Below are 20,019 nucleotides of genomic sequence, written 5' to 3' on the forward strand. Positions count from 1 at the left end.
TATTGTCTGGTTGGACTTGAACATTAAATTGGTGGTCACCAGGGATTTAATTTCTAAATCCCAAAATGAATTACTATAAAATGTAATTTATGGTAGCTTTATTTACGATAGAGGGAAGATATTAAGGAATGAGAGAGGGAAAACTCTGGCTTCTTCTGAGCCAGGTAGAAATTCTAAGGCCCTAATCAGGGAAAGGATAATGGGCCTTTCTTGGAGGTTCACATCTCCAGAAAGGCAGGGAAACTAAGTCAGCCTTTCACTCACCATGGTGACTGTCTAAAAGGAAAGCAGTCTGAGGTCTCCTGCACGAGCTCCTCCAGGGTTGAGTTCCACAGCCAAGTCCAAGTGTCTGTCTTCCAGTTTCTCCTCAGAGTGACTCTTCACTCCAAGCTCAAGAGACTGATCCTCCAGTCCAACTCCGAGTCAGAGTTCTTTGATCTATATATCTTTTGGCCTCTGTGGTCCTCTATTTAGAGATCTCTTTCTCTTGTGTTACCTCCCCTAAATTTCACATCTACCAATCACAGCAGACGCTCTCTCCAGGACTGCCCACTCTTTAGTTCACACCTTTTTTGGGTTAGATTATACCTTTTTTTGTTATATCACACCTTTAGTAGTTAGTTCGCACCTTTAGTGGTTAGTTACTTTTTTGTAGATTATGTAAAGATTAAAAATTGGGCCAAACTGAGGCAGGTAGAAATTAGTTTCTCTTTGCAAAGAGTATTATATTTTTAGAGGTTTATTGAAGATTAAAATATAAAGAAAATACAAGTAAGAAAGGCACGTGCTAGGTGGGTCTAGAGGCCCAATTCAATTTCACTCACATCACGAGAGACGCGTCTGCTCCAAAGCGGAAGTAGAAAAGAGGTCTCAGTAGGAAGAGAACTCCTTTAAATAATAATTTGTGATCTCGCTCAGGTGGAAATCTCAATGAGATTATAGGGCATTCTGGGAGCTAGCAAGGACTCCTGGGGTTTGGAGTCCAGAGTTCAGGTCTCCATTTTTACAATTAAAATGGGTAGATCTACTTCAAATACTGAGTTAACACTTTTTGGGGATTAAGATCTAAAAATAGACTGGGGATTACAATTCAATCTTCCCAATAAAGGAAGAGCTAAGTACCTTCATTGTTATAAGCAGGGGAGAGCTAAATCCAATCTTCACAGTGGAGGTATGCAAAAGATATGATGGGGATAGAACTGATAACATTTGACAATTCATTGAATATATGGAGCAAGAGTGAGGATCCAGAATTATACTTAAGTTGTAAATGTACGTAACTTGAAGGATGCTGGTATCCTTGAATGAGAGAGGGAAATTCAGAAGTGGGGTGAATTTTGGGGGAAATATAATGAAGTCTGTTTTGACAATTTTGTGTTGAGGAGAGCAAATGAAAGCAGAGGATATAGAGTCTATACTATAGACAGCTTTTCTAGCTAGAGGCAGTGTTAAGTCCCTAATGCAAAGGTTCTTAATTTGGGAACTATGGGTAAATTTCAAGGGATCTTGAATTTGGATGAGGATAATCATATCTTTATTTCAATTTAATTGGCCATCTTTATAATTCTATGTATTTTATTTTTTGTACTTAAAAGCATTAATTCTGATCCTTAGGTTTCACCAGCCTGCTAAAAAAAGGGTCTGTGACATAAAAAGGCTAAGAACTCCTGGTCTACTATGAATTTTTTTAAAGATGAGGAAGACTTGGGCACCTCGGTAGGTGGAAGGAAGAAACCAATAGCCTGAAAATGAGAGATGGAAGGAAGATGTTGGTGTCTGTTAAAGAAGACTAAAGGGGGTGGAATCATGGGTACACATAGGATTGGCCTTGGAAAGAGAAAGGCCACCTCCTCACCAGAAACTGGAATATAGGTGAGTTTAGGAGATGATATTAAGGAGTTCTGAGGAGAGAAGGAATGCAAATGGAGTTCAGGGTGGCAAATGGCTTCTATTTTCTCATTAAAGAAACAGGTAATATCCTCTGCTGGAAGGGTGTGAGGAAGAGTGTTGGGGGAGGCTTAAGGAGAGAAGAGATTTGAATCCTTCAAGGGAGAAGAATTCCAGGATCTCCATTGAACACCCTGAAAACCTCAAGTGTAGGGATTCATTTAAAATGTGTTTTGGCCATGAGTGGTTAAAAGTGCCCATCCCTTCCCTCTGGAGCCCAACCAAGAAAACAACAGTGTTTTAACTATGAATATTGACACTTGAAACATACTTTGTATTTCCTTGCCCAGTGAGTTGAAATCAAATCCATGCCCCCAGAACTAGCTCCTGCCCATACTCAGCCTTGGTTCCAGCTGTATTCCTTTTACATATTCTCTTCTTTCCACAAAGGTCTTTCCCTTAGCTCTTTGCCATATATATGTCATCTATGTTGGGGAAACAAAAGATTTAACTCTACCCTTGGGTGCTAGGCTTTGGAGACAGGAGCTCTTCCTCCTCCCACCCTTATTCCCAAAGAGTGTGCTTCCCTTCCCCCTTCCCCCCTTTTTTTTTCCAAGCTGAAAAATGTCACAAGCCAAATTCTATTGGAAATAGCTGTTGTTTTCTTTGGCATCCTTGTACATTTTTCCTTTCCTCTCTCTTCTGTGAATTATCTGTATCCTACACACAAGCTAAAATATAGTTTGTAAGTGGGATAGAGATTATTATCTTACCTAATTACCCCATTAGCCTTTATCTTAGTTTCCCTGCTTTGTGAATTTGAATGGCCCTGAGGGACTGGGTTAAAAATTCCTCTCAAACTGTCTCTCAGTTCCATCCAACTGAGTACCCCTTTTTAACTCCACTTCTTGGTGGAGTTGGCGGACTCTCCTCTCAATGAATCTTACTGTAAAACTGGCCCCCTAGGAGCTTCACCTTGGCCAAGTGATTGTGTGATCTATTCTACAGGTTCACAGACTTTGGGAGCTAATTGGGGGAAAACCCCACTGAACCCTAACTTAAACTAGAAACACAGGGACGAACATAATAGAATGAACAGAAAAAAATTAATTAAATTCCCTACCTCTTATTAACTCTGCTGTGCTATGTATTGGCAGTGTTGTAGTTCATCCCCCCCTCCCCCAAACACAACTTACATTCTACTTAATGATACAGCTTTTGAGGAGGGGTCAAGGAAGCGATTTCCAGTTTTTGTTAGGCACCAGGAACAAATTATTAAGCGTCATGGCCAGAAAGCAAAAATACTGCCTCAATTTCCTCATCTGTAAAATGAACTGTAGAAGGAAATGACAAACTTGCTATTCTGTAGAACAAAACTGTGATATTGTGGAAAGAACATTGAATTTGGAGTCAAAAGAAGACCTGGATTCAAAATCCAGTTTTCTTTTAAGCTTTTGTACCAATATATCAATTTATTGTTTGTTTACTATGGGAGTTAAAGGCTAACCAGGAGACTCTGTGTTTGGGAACAATATGGCACAATGGGACGAATATTGGTTCTTGGACCTGGGTTCATGATATAACCTTCTCTGATTTTACTATTGATGTGAGTTTGGGCAAATCTCTTAACCTTCCTAAGCCTCAGCTTCCTCCTCTGAAAATTGAGAATGTTGGACTAGAAGATCTCGACAGCCACTTATAGCTCTAGAAGTCAGGACTATGTGGGTTTAAGTGTTGCCTCTGGCACATAGGTTCTGCTATCAAGGGCAATTAACCTTCCAGGGCCTTAGGGGACAGCTCTTTTAGACTATAAATTACAGGTGAATTGTCAGACTTTCTAGTTGGAGGAAGTTTCCACACTAGGAGTTTCCTATATGAAAGAAATCACAATCTAGATCAGTTAAAGAAAAAAAAAGATCTTGGGCAAATTCCCCTCCCTTCTCTTGGCCTCAGTTTTCTCATCCAAAAAATGAAGGAGTTAGATGGAATGATCTAACATTTCCAATTCTAGATTTTCAAATATAGAGCTTAATTTATTGTTTTATAACTAATTCTTGGAGAGACCACCCTATAGACTACCAGTTTAAAGATGAACTGATGGTTTTTTCTGTGCCAAGAGGGAGTAAGAATGGAAGAAATCCTGAATTTATTTTCAGAGGAATAATAATAATAATGGCTTGTATGGGTAGATACTTTAAGGTTTTCAAAGCACTTTATATATATTTTCTCATTTGATTTAAGCCTCACAACAGCTCTGGGAAGTTGGACCTATTATTATCCCCATTTTGCAGATAAGGAAACTGAGGCTTACAGAAGTTAAGTAACTTGTCTAGGATTACACAGCTCATAAATATCTGAAGCTGGATTTGAATTCAGGTCTCCCGGCTCCATGTTTGGCACTCTATCCTTTAAAAGACATCCATTCAAATTGGTGAATCCCCTCAGACCAGCAAAGGAACTGATAGGGAAACTCAGTATTGGACTGATCCATTCCAATCTAATCCCAATCCAATCCAATGAGCATTTATTAAATGCCTACTGTGTATAAGACTAGACCTTGGGGATACAAAAGACAAAATTAAAACTGATCCTTACTCTTCAGGAATGTAAATTCTACAAGAATTCCCATTATAAATAGCAAACCTCAGATCAGGGAGGTGGTAGCTCTTTCTAGTGTGAAGGAAATGGGAATATAGCATCTTTGGAGGAAAGGGGTATTTAGGAGAGAAATTCAGTGGCAAATGGCTGTGTATGTCATAGAAATATAAATGAGCCCAGGCAGATGGTGGTTAATACATTTTTGTTTCTGTTAAATAGTGAAGGAACTGAGACAAGGAAAAACCATTGGGGTTTCCCCCCAGATTTATCTCCCACAGCTAATTACCAATAGGCAAAACGAACCCCCTGAAGAAAAACCTTTAGGAAGTGTCCAAAAGGGCACACTCATGGATCTGAGATTTTCAGTCAGTGCTATAATAATTTGTAGTATCCTGTGGTTCAGTGGACTTTGATTTATTGAGATTAAACATTTTAATTTCCATCTTTCAAGAATGTGAACAGTGTATCGTGCATGTAGGGTTGCATGGGTAACTAGCCTTCCCTCTGTCTATATCTGCTATCCCTGGATGTTACCGAAATCAGATGGATTCTACTGAATGGCCAGCCCCTTCCAAAGCTTTCTCTTCATAGCTGCAGCTCTCCTACCAAAGAAATAAACAATCTCTCTAGCCTCCCAAGTATGTCCAGTGAAGAGCTGAATGCTCGTTAATTTGGCATGATTCATATTTTTGTTGATTTATATTGTTCTGCCTGTGTTTTGCTTTGTAGTAAATTCAATAGCCCAATGTACTTGCTTCATGAAAAAAAAGAAGCCTGCCTCAGCAAATGTGAAGGAAGTGAGATCCCATAGAAACACTTGTTTAGCCAAGACCTAAAGTTCAAATTTGGCCTCAGACACTTTATAGCTGTGTGCCCCTGGGCAAGTCATTTAAACCTGATTGACTCAGTTTCCTCATCTGTCAAGTGAGCTGGAGAAGAAAATGACAAACCACTCCAGTGTCTTTGCCAAGAAAACCCCCAAAAGGGGTCATGAAGAGTTGGACATGACTGAAATAACTAAACAACAAAAGTAATGATGTCTCTTGTAATGCCTAATTTATAGTTTCTGCCTTTCCAAGAGAAAAAAGATAAAATTTATATGGCCGACTGTTTATGTCTTGTTAGAATTTGAGAATGTTAACTCATAACAATTATTTATTAATAGGAATGAGCTTTTATGTAAGCCCTTTATGGTTTGCAAAGTACTTTAAATTTGTTAACCCAATGGAGCCTCAAAACAACCTTGGTAGGTAGGTGCTATTATTATCTCCATTTTACAAATGAGACAACTGAAGTAGAGAGTGATTAAGTGACTTTCCCAGGGTCACACAGAGAGCAAATGCCTGAGGTGAGATCTGAAGTCAGGTTTTGCTTTGATTTTATTCCATGTTTCATGACTGATGCCCTAGATTTTTTACAACAGTCCTAATTTTAAGAAAACAAACAATTTTTTTAATGAGGCTACGTTAAAATAATACCCTTTGTCAGATCATAGTTCTATGTTTTGATTTGGAAAATGCATGGGTATTTGAGAGAATTTATAATAGCTACCATTTACCTGGTCCTTTGAGGTTCACAAAGTGCTTTGCCTGTGTTAATTCATTTGATTCTCATAACTACCTGTTAGGTAGGTACTTTCATTACCCTCATTTTACATATGAGGATAATGAGGCACATTTTACATATGAGGAAAAGTGATTTCCCTAGGGTTAAACAGCTAGTATAAACTATATTTGAACTCGGGTCTTGCTGGCTCTAAGCCCAACCCTCTATCACATTGTGTCACCTAACTGCCCCATTGATAGAATTATGATAGTCAAAAATAAAAGCAGATTTTGGAAGAAAAATGAATTCAGATTTATATACAGCATCATAGAATCATAGAATTTCAGAGTTGGATAAGACCTTAGTGATTCTATTTTTCAGTTTCTGCCCTCAAAAGAATCTCCATGATCTTATATAGTTCCTGACAAAGTGGTCCTATATATCCTTTACTTAAAGACCTCTAGTGAGGTCATGTTTTCTGACACTGATTTTACTCCTTTCCCTCCAGATTGTCTTTCACTTCTGTGTATTGCATTCCTGATCTATTATTCTCAATTTGGTTTCTTGTCATTATCAATCCAAGTTTCTCTATTCCATCAGGAATTTTGCTTTCACAATTCTTATTTTTCTCTTGAACCATTTGAGACCATCCTTCTGTGGTTCCATACTCTTTTGGGAATCCATAGAGTCTTTTGCTTCAATAGATATTGATTCATTTTCATTTGTCCTGAAACATTTTTTCATAGATTCCTGGAGTCTTTTTGCTCCTCTGGAGGCCACATTCCCTTCTGTTATTAATGATTTTGTTGTTTATCTAGTTGTATTTAAGGTCTTTAACTGAATTTTCTTCCTCCAGAGATTATCAGTAATTTCATTCTTTTAGTCCTTATATTCCCTTATTGTTCACTTTCTGATTTTTTCCCCTTTGATGGAGATTTTTCCCAGGGACCAGACCTCAAAGTTGTTTCAATCTCCTCCTATAGTGGGGAATTCACTTTACATTGGCCTCATTCTTTGATCCAAGTGACTTCAGGGGATTGAGGTAGCAGGAGGGTTGGGACACAGAATTAGCCTCAGCTGAATGTCAGTCTTTTTTCCTTCTGAGCTAGTGTAGGTTCCCTTAGTTCCTACATAGCCCTAGTTCTCTTCTGTTCCTGAGTTCTCTGGCTGAGTATTCCTGTAACTAAGTGAACTGTCATATACCCACTACCATTCCAACATATTCCCACTTTCCACAGCTTATGGAATGTTGGAAGTGGGGAGGGGACAGTTGAGTTCTGATGCAAGCCCCAAGGTTGTCTTGTGTAGCCTTGTGGAAACATATGTATAATGTGGATTTGCTTTCTTGTTCATTGTGAGTCAAAACTTGATGAGTATAGGTAAGCTATCCCATGTTGCCAACAATGACGTGGGTACAAGAAATAAACAAAAGATTATTCAGGAAACATGATAGTAGTAAATGCTTCCCTATGAACCAAAAAATGTTTAATAAACAAAACACACAAAAAAATCCTAGGGAAAAGTCTTCAATGAATTGAATGGCTCATCGGATCATAGGATTGGAACTGAAAGAGACTTTAAAAGTCATCTAGTCCAACCTTTGCATTTTGCAGATGAAGGGACTTGGGACCCAGAGAGGTTGTAAGTTTCCCAAGGTCATAGAGGAAATACATGACAGAGGTAGGATTTGAACCCAAGTCTTCTAAAATAAAAATTTAGCATTCTTTACACTATGGAGGATTTTTTAAAGAAAACATAGACAAGAATCATAAAAGACAATAAGGTATAAATGGATTTAAATCTGCATTGTTTCAAAGAATGCCCACATTGATAAGATTATACATCAGTGACACATAAGTGAAACCAGAAGGTTGCTGATAAGTGTTGAACAATCAGTTGTCTTAGTATGGCTCTCACTAATGGCTCCAAAAAGCTGTAGCATGGCTATATACCAGTAAAACCATCTTAGCAGACGGGCTGAGTCAGGTTGAGGTTAGCTGAAGGGTTTAAACCTGTTAGTGATCTAGGGGTATGTCTACCCAAACGTGTGAAGAATGGGTGAACAAGAACAATGTTTTCCAGGGTCCATGAAGGAAGCTGACGCAAGAGCTGTGGGGTACTTAGAGCTTGAACAGCGGTAGGAGAGGCCAAGGTCATCCGCTATGTCCTGGGCCATCACCAGTTGTTCTGACTTTTGTCTTGCCACTGGATGGATGCCCTAAAGTTTTTAGATTTCCAGTGTGAGGCACTCCTCCTTCTGGAAAAAAGTATCCATAGTCTATACTTTCCTTGTACATTACTGCATGAAAAACTGGGTGGCTCATTTGTAGGGAGCTGCAGGATTGGAAGTATATGCACGAGTCTTAGCTATTGCCATTTTCTTCCTTTCTTCTGAAAAATCTTTTCCATATTTAATGGCTACAGTATGGTAGAATAATATGGATCATCTCTACTTCTAATTTATTTATTTACTGCTGAACCTCAACCACAGTCATCTTCTCCCTCCTTCATTTACTCCTTTGCTTGTAGGGTATAATGTATATGCTCATGTACTTTGAATTAATGCATCAGAAACCTACCAGTCTGTTTTATACTTTTTATACTATTCATTTTATTTTATATATTTATATTCATATATGAATATTTTATATATTCATATAATTGATATATATTTATATTAATATATAACATATGAATATTTTATATAGTCATATAGTTATAATCAAAACTTTTTTGTAAGATTTTGAATAAATTTAGTCTTCTTTAGAAAAAAAAAAGAGCCAGCAAGACTGAAGATTTTGTGCAACTCTGCCTCACTTAAATCCAATTCATCCACAAATTAAGATATCATTCATCATGATATCATTGTTCTTCAGAAATGAAAGACCAACAATAAAGAGCCCTTCAAAAAATGCACAGGGGGCAGCTGAGTGGCTCAGTGGATTGAGAACCAGGCTTAGAGATGGGAAGTCCTAGGTTCAAATCTGGCCTCAGACACTTCCTATCTGTGTGACCTTGGGCAAGTCACTTAACCCTCATTGCCTAGCCCTTACTGCAGTTCTGCCTTATTAATACATAGTACTGATTCTAAGACAGACAGTAGGGGTTATTAAAAAATGCACAGCCTACTTTTTTAGTCTTATTTTCATTATTAACAGTTCACTTGTACTTGGGGAATATAAAGCATGGGTAACTGAGAAGACTGAAAAAGTCAACCAATAATAGTGTTATTGTTGTTGTTCAGTCCTATCTGACTCTTTGTGTCACTCCATTTGGGATTTTCTTGGTAGAGATACTGGAATGGCCTGCCATTTCCTCCTCCAGCTCATTTGACAGATGAAGAAACTGAGGCAAACAGTGTAAGTGACTTGTCCAGTAAGTGTTTGAGGTCAGATTGGAACTCAGGAAGAGATGAGTCTTCCTGACTCCAGGCTTGGTGCTCTATCAACTGCCCCACCTAGCTACCTGTGGTTAGTGAGGACAGGATAAAAGCCTAGAGACATGTGTATACACACACACACACACACACACACACAGAAAATAAAGGTGGGATCTATGCAGACTTCAGGAGCAGGCTGGAGATGGAAGGCTGGAAAAGGAATAAAGATGTGAGGATTAGCATCAGAATAAAACAAAGACATCAAGGGAATAATCCTAATACTGTCTATTTTAAATGGGAGTAGGAAAACATTATAAAACCAGGTGAAATCCAGGTTCACTATGCTGCATTCATTCAACCAAGAGGTATTTTACTGAGCTTTCTAGAAAGCGATAGCAATATAAATGTAAGGAAGACATTTCCTAAAAGTGAACTTTCAGTTTGGTAGGGGAGATCAGACATGTACAGAGATGGGGTAAAATATAAAGTAGAATTCATTGGCCATCAGAGGCAGGAGAAGGCACACCCCATTCTTCTTTCACTAACTCATATGGATATATGTTGTCAATAAATTAATTTTATTTCTTGCTGGAACCACTTATTTGATACTTAACACTTACAATAAATAATAATAGCTAGCTAGTAATAACATTACATTATACTATATTACAATGAAAATGCATTATAACACATTATATATGATTATATTAAATATGATATAGTAATGAAATAATTTTAATACATAATATGCAATATAATAATAATAGTTAAAAGGTTTGTAAAACTCCTTATACATATCATCTCATTTTTCCCTTGCAACAATCTGGGAGGTAAATGTCATTATTATTTCCATTTTATAGATGAGGAAACTGAGGCAGGCAGTAATTAAGTGAGTTGTCCAGGGTCACTCAACTTACATGGGGCTGGGGCAGGATTTGAATTCAAGTCTTTCTTAGCTGCCTAAGACTTATAACATCTTTCATATTCTTGCACAGCCTTACTTATATGTATTTTTGTCCCCCTTATTAGAATGTTCCTAAAGGAGAGACTTTTTAACATTCCCCATGGTACCTTGCACATTATGGGATTTCAAGAATTATTTGTTTATAGGATCATACATTTAAATCTTGAAGGGACTTTAGACATCATTGACACCAACTCCCTCCTTTTGCAGATGAGGAAACTGATGCCCAGCAAGGTATGTTATTTATCCAAAGTAAACACAGAAGGTGACAGATACTAAATTTGAACCCAAGTCTTTCTGACTCAAAATTTAGCACTTCATCCATTATACCCTGATGCCTCATTCATTTACTGCTTGCTGCCACTTTCCTCCAATGCAGAAGAAACCTGAGAGATACACCAAAGGTCAAAGAACCATTTTGATCAAGATTTATTATAAACCATAGTTCATGAGCCTCCCTGAATATTTTCTTTTTAAAAATAAAAAAAATTTTAATTTAAAAATTAAAAAAATTCTTTTAAAAATTAAACAAATTTCTTAAAAAATTTCTTTTTAAAAATGTATTAAATCAGAGGACACATTAATTTAAAGCAAAATTATTTAACTAACAAAATAACAACATAAATAGGAAGAAAAAATTTCTCCATAGCACAGAAGCACATTCTCCTACATATTCCCATACTACCTGTAGAAGAGGCAACATATTTCCTAGACAACTCACAGTCCTGGGAATGTGACCCAGCTAGAATCTTCCTGCTTCTGAAGTGGCAGGTTGTCCCTTTGTTACAGGGCTGCCAATATTATTCACCATATTGTTTTCTCCACTAGACTGTAATCTGCTGTTTTTCTGCAGACTTAGAACTTCTGGGCAACTTCTTCCCTACATGGGAGCTGCCACAGTGCTTTTGTAAGATAATCTAAGGCTTTGGGGCTATTTCAGTTCTTTAATGAGTCAGACTGACAACTATACCCAGTCAGCATAACATAACTCCTCAATGACAATTTCTCTTTTTTGCTCTCTGTCTTTGCTCCCCACCTCATCATGGACTTCCCAGGTCCACGCAACATTCTGGTTAGGGTGAGTACTTTCCTTTAACTCCCATTATGAAGTTGGACCCTGGTTCTAAGTCCATGATAATTACCCTGGAACTTTTCCTAGGAGCAGGTGTCATGACTTCCTGAAGCTTTGTTCAGCATTCCTACAACCATGTCCAAATCCCTACACTTTCATTCATTTAGTATAAAAAAAGTTACAAAGGATAAAACATTGTGTGGGCCCCTGGAAACAGACATTATTTCTGCTTTCTGGAAGCTTGCCTTTTAGTAGAGGACAATAAAAATGATGAACGAATGAATGAAATCTGGTATTTGACCAGATTTAAACTTCTGGGAGAGTACTTAAAATGTAATTGGTAAATATTAACAAAATAAATAGATAAAATACAACAAAGATAATGCTAACTTATGGTTTTCGAAGTCATTATGAAGCCTGAAAGGATCTCTTTCTATCTTCATTTAACACTATTGGTGTAGACTGTAAGTATGGTCCCCACTTCTCATTTCTTTTTAATTCAGCAAACACAAGTCATTAAAAACCTGCCACTTGCCAAATACATACTATCTTTACCTTCAATAAATTATCATTTCAGTAAACTTTATACCTATAGTTGCTTTGCTGGTCTGATCTTTACCTATTTGCTTCTCATCAATTCCATTAGATGCATGTATGTATTTATTTGATCTTCTATTATCTTTAAAAAAACAAGAATGCATCAAGCAGGATGGGAGACTCCAACCATAAAATGGTGTTTAACTATGCTGATGGTGGTTGGTAAAAGGTCTCACAGTAAAGCACCTTGCTGAAATATATAGAGTTAGACTTAGCACCAATGGTAGTTGACAAGACAGATATGTTGGTTGTCTAGAGATCTAGTCTAACTATGACTTTAAGGGACCTAGAAATATTAACACATCCCTCCCAACCCCCCAGGTCCTATGTCCCATCAGTGGTTCTGTATTGGATTTCTGACACCATTCATCTGCTAAATTGATATTCCTACAGTTGCAAATCTAATTATGTCACTCCTCCCTACTTTTCAATACCTTCTAGTGGCTCCCTCTTACTTCTGTTGTTCAGTCATTTTCAGCCATGTCCAACTCTTTGTGACCCTGTTTGGGGTTTTCTTATGATTTGCCATTTCCTTCTCCAGCTCATTTTACAGATGAGGAAACAGAGGCAAATAGTGTGAAGTGCCTTGTTTAGGGTTACACAGCTAAGAAGCATCTAAGATCAGATTTGAAACTGTTACAGATTCTATGCTGGACACTCTATCTACTGTGTCACCCAGCTGCCCTATTTATATTTCATGTAATTCCTTCTAGCAATAGAAAATCCTCTGGCTTTTAAAACCCTTCATAACCTACCTATATCCTGTCTTTCCTGTGATGTTATACTTCACTTGCCTCCGTGTATTCTATGTTCTAGTAGCCTCTTTGATGTTCCTCTCAAAAGACACCTCTTCTCTTATTTCTATAGCTTTCTTCTATATCTGGAATTCTCTTCCTCCTCCTGGCTATCTCCTGATTTCCCAGGTCGCCATCGTCTCAATTAAAAATCTCATCTTTCTACCAGAAGTTTTCCACTGATGTCTATTCATGTTACCATTTTCCTTCTGAGATTATTTTCAATTTATTCAAATCTTGTTTGTATATAGCTGTTTGCATGCTGTCTCTCCTTTTAGAACAGGAGCCCCTTAGCGGCAGGACTGTTTTTATCCTTTGTAACCCCAGGACTTAGCACATTGCCTGGCACACAGTCGGGGCTTAATAAAGGTTTGTTGACCCCATTCTCTGGGAATTCTATGTGGTGCAGTTGAAAAGGGGTTGGATTTGGAGCTCAAGGACCTGAGTATGAATCTCTGCTCTGCTTCCTGGGGGACCTTGGACCCATGATTTGATTTCCCCAGCCTCAGTGTCCTCATCTGTAAAATGAGGCGGTTCAGACTAGATGACCTTAAAAACCCCTTTCAGCTCTGATTCTAGGATCCTATGCCTTACCTTTTACCAGTGAAGCCCCTGAGACCCAAAGTATTTCTTAAGCTTATTGCTAATTTGAAGTCAGTGGGCTGGATTCCAGGTGACAGATGGTGACACCAGCGCTTTCCTGGCACTGAGAATATTTTGTAGGAGTTAATGTTTAGTGAGGACTAAAAGCAGAAGAGCCAAAGTGTTTAACTTGGAATAGCCATGCCCTAGGCTTGCCAGTCAGGTTGGCTCAGCAGAACACAAAGAATATCTCCCCCAAACTCTGATCTCTGCCTAATAGGAGAGGAGATTCATAGCATTTTGAGCCATGACCTATTAGAACAGTGATCAGGGTATGTTTGCTTATTTGATACCCATCTCCTTCAGCTCTCTTTCTGGGGCCAGCTTGAAGGAATGAATTTCACTGCCTGAGATAGACTGAAGACTTAGGAATTCTGCAGAGCTCTGAGCCAAGTTACAGCTTAGAAGAGGAGAGTGTGAGAGCCATGAGAGGCTCTTGGTTTCCAGCCACCGAGTCTTGCTCACTGGGAGGAAGGCATTCAGACTTGGAGAACAAGAAGTCTATTGGTGTAGCTCCCCAGCCGGTTGACCCATGGAAGAGCATTTTTGACTTTGTTTCCAAGAGAAATCACCCAGCTACCTTCTCTGTTGAAGGTAAGAAGGGTCAGTAAATCCCCCCAACTCTGGCAGATGGACCAAGAGGTCAGGGGTCAGTGGAAGCTCTCAGATCTTGGGGTTCCTAATATCTCCTTAATGGGAGCATTAACAGGACTTCTTAGGCTTTTTTTCTTCCCTTTCCCTGGGTCCCCTTATTATCACCACTGTCACTGTTCCTAGCCATCTTGAGATTGCCTGGCCCTTCCTCAATCTCTTGTCCTCCATGATCATCGTTATGACCTTATTACCTAACTACCAATTGACTGACCAGTTGAGCTGCCCATTTCCTTGTTGACTTTTTCTGGGTAAAATGAGAGACCTGAGTGTGACACTTTATCTCAAATGAGATGATACTTAATATAGTCTAATATTAATTTAATATTTCTAATATTAGTATTATATTATACAATATTAATATATTATAGAATAATATCAATTTAATGGTACCTAACATTAATTTAACATAATCTAACATTAAATAATAATCTATTTTAATATTTCTAAGATTACTATCACATATATCAATATATTATCTAATATTAAATTAATATTATCAACCCCCAATTTAACATGATCTAATAGTAACTTAATATTATCTGACATTAATTTAACATTATATACTATTTATTTAATATTGTTGAATATTATCTAATATTAAATATTATCTAAATGATAATATGTAAATAAGTAAAGTGCTTAGTAGCAAATGCCTGGCACATAGTAGGTGCTTAATAAATGCATGTTCCCTTGTTTCCCCTTCTCTTCCCATTTCTCCCTCTCATTCTCAGCAATAGTGGAAGCACAAAAGAGAGAGAGGACCACAGGAATTTTCTGAATAAAAAAGTTTGAAACCATGAGACAGATCAGAGGTTTGGGACTGGACCCCTTCTTAGGATCATCTTTTTTTTAAATGCACAAGATTACAAAGGAAGCCAATTATATTGGAATGAAGATGAATTTTTTTCCTATCCAGGTTTATTGGACCCAGAAATCTATTCAGTCACTGAATCTTAGGATAATAACTGTTAGCATAAATAAATAGCATTCCCCAAACAAACTGTTGAATGATTATATATATATATCTCCATGACTATATTATATATATTATATGTCTCCATGATTAGATATCTTCATTATTGTGTTGTTACATCTATCTATCTATCTATCTATCTATCTATCTATCTATCTATCTATCTATCTATCTATCTATCTATCTATCCCTGATTATATGGCTCCATTAGGACATTTGAGATTGATGGCAGCTTATTTAACTCCAACAATTCATTTTTAATTTTTTAATTCTTACTTTCTGTCTTAGAATCTATACTAAGTATCAGTTCCAAGGCGGAAGAGTGGTAAGGGCTAGGCAATTAGGATTCAGGTAACTTGCCCAGGGTCTCACACAGCTAGGAAGCAAGTCTGAGATCAGATTTGAACCCAGGACCTCCCACTCTGTCCACTGAGCCACTTAGCTGCCCCTCCACATTCATTTTTGCTGTGGTGGCAGATAGCAGAATGCAGGTAAAAATTCACAGAAGCCATGATATTTTGCTCCTAGAAAGGTGGTGAAAGAGACCCCAGTTCCAGTTTTAGCTCTGATGCTTCCAAACTATGTAAATTCTGGGTCCTTAGATTCTCTAAAGCCTCAGTTTCTCTCCCCCCCCCCCTTTATTTTTCTTTTTAATAAACCAGGTCTAGTCCTCTTCACCTCCTTATCTCCCAGGAAAGACCTTTGTAAAGCTTACAGAAGGACGGAAACCTGAGCTGTTATTATTGTTATGGCACTCTCAGATGATTGGGAGCTTTCTTTGGTCCTGAGCACACAGCGCCCACTGAACAAGTCCTTGCTGAATTGAATTCTGGCCAGAACTGAAATCAGATCTGGCTCCTGCAATAAATAACCCAAATCACATACCAAAAAGCTTTTGCTGATGTAGGATATAAATACAATGAGTTTTCTCTTCCAGTGGGGAGAGGAGAATCACATGTGGGGTAAGGGGGGGGGGGGGTTGGAGGGTGGAGACTGTGTGCTAAAACAGACCCAGGCACAGAATTTTATTTTAAATTCCACTTTCTTAGGAATTGGAAGGAATCTACTGGCTCATAATCCCAAGCTTCATTGGGTTTTGTTTGGTAAATTTTTAATTAGCTTTTTTCTACGCCTGCCCGTGAATTTCGGTTACTGGAACCTGACGAGGAAGGAGGTCTGAGAAAGTTCTAGAAACCCACAAAAGAAGAGCAATCGTTCCCATTCTCCGTCCTATCTCCCAAACCCTTTAAATGTTCTGTTGGAACAGCCAGCTTTGGAATCTGTTCTTTGTAAGCTCAGCGGAGTGGAATCCATCTTCTTCAAAGCTATAAACAGTTAGGAGGAGAAGGATCAGAGCACCTCTCCGCAGAGCTCACTCACATTCTGGGAGCCCAGTGATAGGTGCATCCAGGGTCTATTTTGGTGGGTGCAGAGAGAGGGGCCAGGAAAATGTGCCCTCAGCTGCTGTCAGGGTGGAAGGAATCCGATAGTCCTCCTTCCCTACCCCCAGCCTATTTGTTGTTGTTGGTGGTGGTTTCTTTCGTTCACTATTAAAATCTTGGAAGAATGGTTAGAGAGTGAGGAAGGAGGGCCAAGCAGAGTTAGCCCAAGCTATTGGACTGCAGTTCTGAGAGGGGGAACATTGGCTGCTCCCTATCTGGTCCGAGAAGGTAGCTGCTTTGGAGAGTGGTTAAAGGGTCTAAGCTAGAGTCCTTACCCCGTCCCCTCCCGCCTTTAAAAAAAAAAGTGCCTAACAAAAGGGACGCTCAGTGGACTGAGACCAAGGTCTGGAGATGGGAGGTGGTGGTGGTGGTGGGGGGGAGCTTCAAATCTGGCCTCAGACACTTCCTAGCTGCGTGACCCTGGGCAAGTCACTTAACTCCAGCTATTTAGCCTTTGCCTGTCTTCTGCCTTTGAACCAATATACAGTGTTGATAATATTTGAATAACACTTTAAAGTTTGTGAAGGATTTTACATATATCATCATTAAGTTGGTGCTATTATTACTCTTATTCTCTATACTCTTATTTTTATATTACTTTAATTTTATATTTATATCTTTATATTATATTACTCATATTTATATTTACTCTTATTTATATATTATACTCATATATTTAAATTACTCATATTTGTATATTTATATTTGACATACTCTTTATTATATCACTCATATTTATTCTTATTTATACATTATACTCATATATTTAAATTACTCATATTTATGTATTTATATTTTATCTACTCTTTATATTATATTACTTATATTTATATTTACATATTATACTCATATTTAAATTACTCATATGTATATTATTTATATTTTATCTACTCTATATTACTTATATTTGTATTTACATATTATACTCATATTTAAATTACTCACATGTATATTATTTATATATTTATATTTTATCTACTCGATATTATATTACTCATATTTATATTTACTCTTATTTATATAACATACTCATACATTTAAATTACTCATATTTGTATATTTATATTTTATCTACTCTTTATATTATATTACTTATATTTATATTTACATATCATATCCATATATTTAAATTACTCATATTTATATTATCTATATATTTATATTTTATCTACTCTTTATATTGTATTACTCATATTTATATTTACTCTTATTTATACATTATACTCATATATTTAAATTACTCATATTTATGTATTTATATTTTATCTACTCTTTATATTATATTACTTATATTTATATTTACATATTATACTCATATTTAAATTACTCATATGTATATTATTTATATTTTATCTACTCTATATTACTTATATTTATATTTACATATTATACTCATATTTAAATTACTCATATGTATATTATTTATATTTTATCTACTCTATATTACTTATATTTGTATTTACATATTATACTCATATTTAAATTACTCACATGTATATTATTTATATATTTATATTTTATCTACTCGATATTATATTACTCATATTTATATTTACTCTTATTTATATATCATACTCATACATTTAAATTACTCATATTTATATTATCTATATATTTATATTTTATCTACTCTTTATATTGTATTACTCATATTTATATTTACTCTTATTTATACATTATACTCATATATTTAAATTACTCATATTTATGTATTTATATTTTATCTACTCTTTATATTATATTACTTATATTTATATTTACATATCATATCCATATATTTAAATTACTCATATTTATATTATTTATATATTTATATTTTATCTACTCTTTATATTGTATTACTCATATTTATATTTACATATTATACTCATATTTAAATTACTCATATGTATATTATTTCTATATTTATATCTACTCAATATTATATTACTCATATTTATATTTACTCTTATTTATACATTATACTCATATTTAAATTACCCATATGTATATTATTTAGATATTTATATTTTATCTACTCTTTATATTGTATCACTCATATTTTATATTACTCTTATATTACTGAGGAAACTGAGGCACATAGATTAAGTGTTTCACATAGGGTCACATTGTATCCAAGGGAATATTTGAACTTGGCTCCCAATAATGCCAAGTTCAGTCCTTTATCCACTCCACTACTTAGCTGCCTCCTTGATTTACTTTTTAATTATGGGTAGAAGATCTGAAACCTCCATCTTGGGCGATAATAGTCATTATTTAATTAATTAATTTTTTTCTGGGTTCCGGCCTAGATTTATTAGAAGTGAGGAACTTGAGAACCGAGGAAGACTGCAATGGCAGTGGAAGGGGTCCTCAGAAGGATGAAGTGGGGCTAATCCTAAGAGAGTCAGGAGAGGAGGAGAAAAGTGGAAAAGTGGGAGGGAGTGGGGATAACCATTATTTTTGTGAAAGATCACTGGGTTGTTCCACCAGTCCTGAACAATTGGTTATCTGTTCTGATAGAGTGTGGAAGATTATTGAAGGACACCTCTTCTCTGCACCTCCTTTCTTTTTTTGTGGTGTTTACAATTCAATAGGTATTGGGTTCAGGTAGTAGTGCTATGTCAGTAAAAGTTTAACAATTGACTCAAAAAAAAAGTTCCTCAAACACACTTTTCAGTTTAATCTACATTATTAACATTTTCCCCATCACTTTCTGGAGTCTAAATAATCAACAAAGCAATGAATCAATCCCTGATTTGTAGTGTTTGCCATTTCCAACTGTAAATGAAAATTTTACAATCATCTCTGCCTAGAGAGTCTGAGCTAGTTCCAGTATAGCTCCGAGTTTGGGGTAAAATAAGAGGTTTAAATTAGGTGATCTTTAAGGTCCTTTAGATATCCTGTATTCTAAACCCCTCTTACCTCTGCAAAAAAAGTAATTTAAAAAATACAGATCCCTCCTATATCTCAACTCTCTCTTTATCATGGTTCAGCATAAGAAATTAAATGGGAATTTGGGGGGAATTTTGCAGAAGGAAGCATCAGATGACACCCAAAGGCCAGCAGACAACACAGAAATAGTTTAAAAACTCAGAAATGCATAGTATTATGTAATATCAATATAGTTCTTATTTTAATGTCATAAATAAATATACACAGTAGATACCCTATAAAAGAAAAAAGAAAAAAAAACCAGGCTTCTTCTCTGGTATGAAGAGAGGACCAAAAATTTTTATCCAGATTTTCCAGATCGAGGGGGCCCCTCTTCTCCACAATGTGGAAAGGATACTTGTAATTTCTTTTTTCCCCCCTTCAAACTATATATTTTTATTGCCCCATTACCTAGAGGGACATCCAGATAATTCAACATATTTAAATGAGGAAAAAAGAACTTAAAAAACCATTATGTCCTGCTTTACGTATTGATCAAATAATGTCATGTGTATGTACAATAGAAAGAGAAAGAAGATGTAATTTCTTTTTAGAAAGC

The 20,019-nt window shown here is 36.4% G+C and overlaps 1 protein-coding gene across 3 annotated transcripts in view; it reads left to right on the forward strand.

Annotated features, from left to right (window-relative positions):
* The first annotated feature begins 13,636 nt into the window (after positions 1–13,636).
* The window catches only part of NFAT5 (nuclear factor of activated T cells 5), a 241,361-nt gene continuing 234,978 nt past the window's right edge, over positions 13,637–20,019 (forward strand). For all 3 annotated transcript variants that reach the window (XM_056811368.1, XM_056811370.1, XM_056811375.1), the window contains exon 1: positions 13,637–14,072. The gene's annotated coding sequence lies outside the window, so the exon portion shown is untranslated. The remainder of the gene's footprint in view (positions 14,073–20,019) is intronic.

This window comes from Monodelphis domestica, chromosome 1 (assembly GCF_027887165.1).
Source record: "Monodelphis domestica isolate mMonDom1 chromosome 1, mMonDom1.pri, whole genome shotgun sequence".
Taxonomy (NCBI): domain Eukaryota; kingdom Metazoa; phylum Chordata; class Mammalia; order Didelphimorphia; family Didelphidae; genus Monodelphis; species Monodelphis domestica.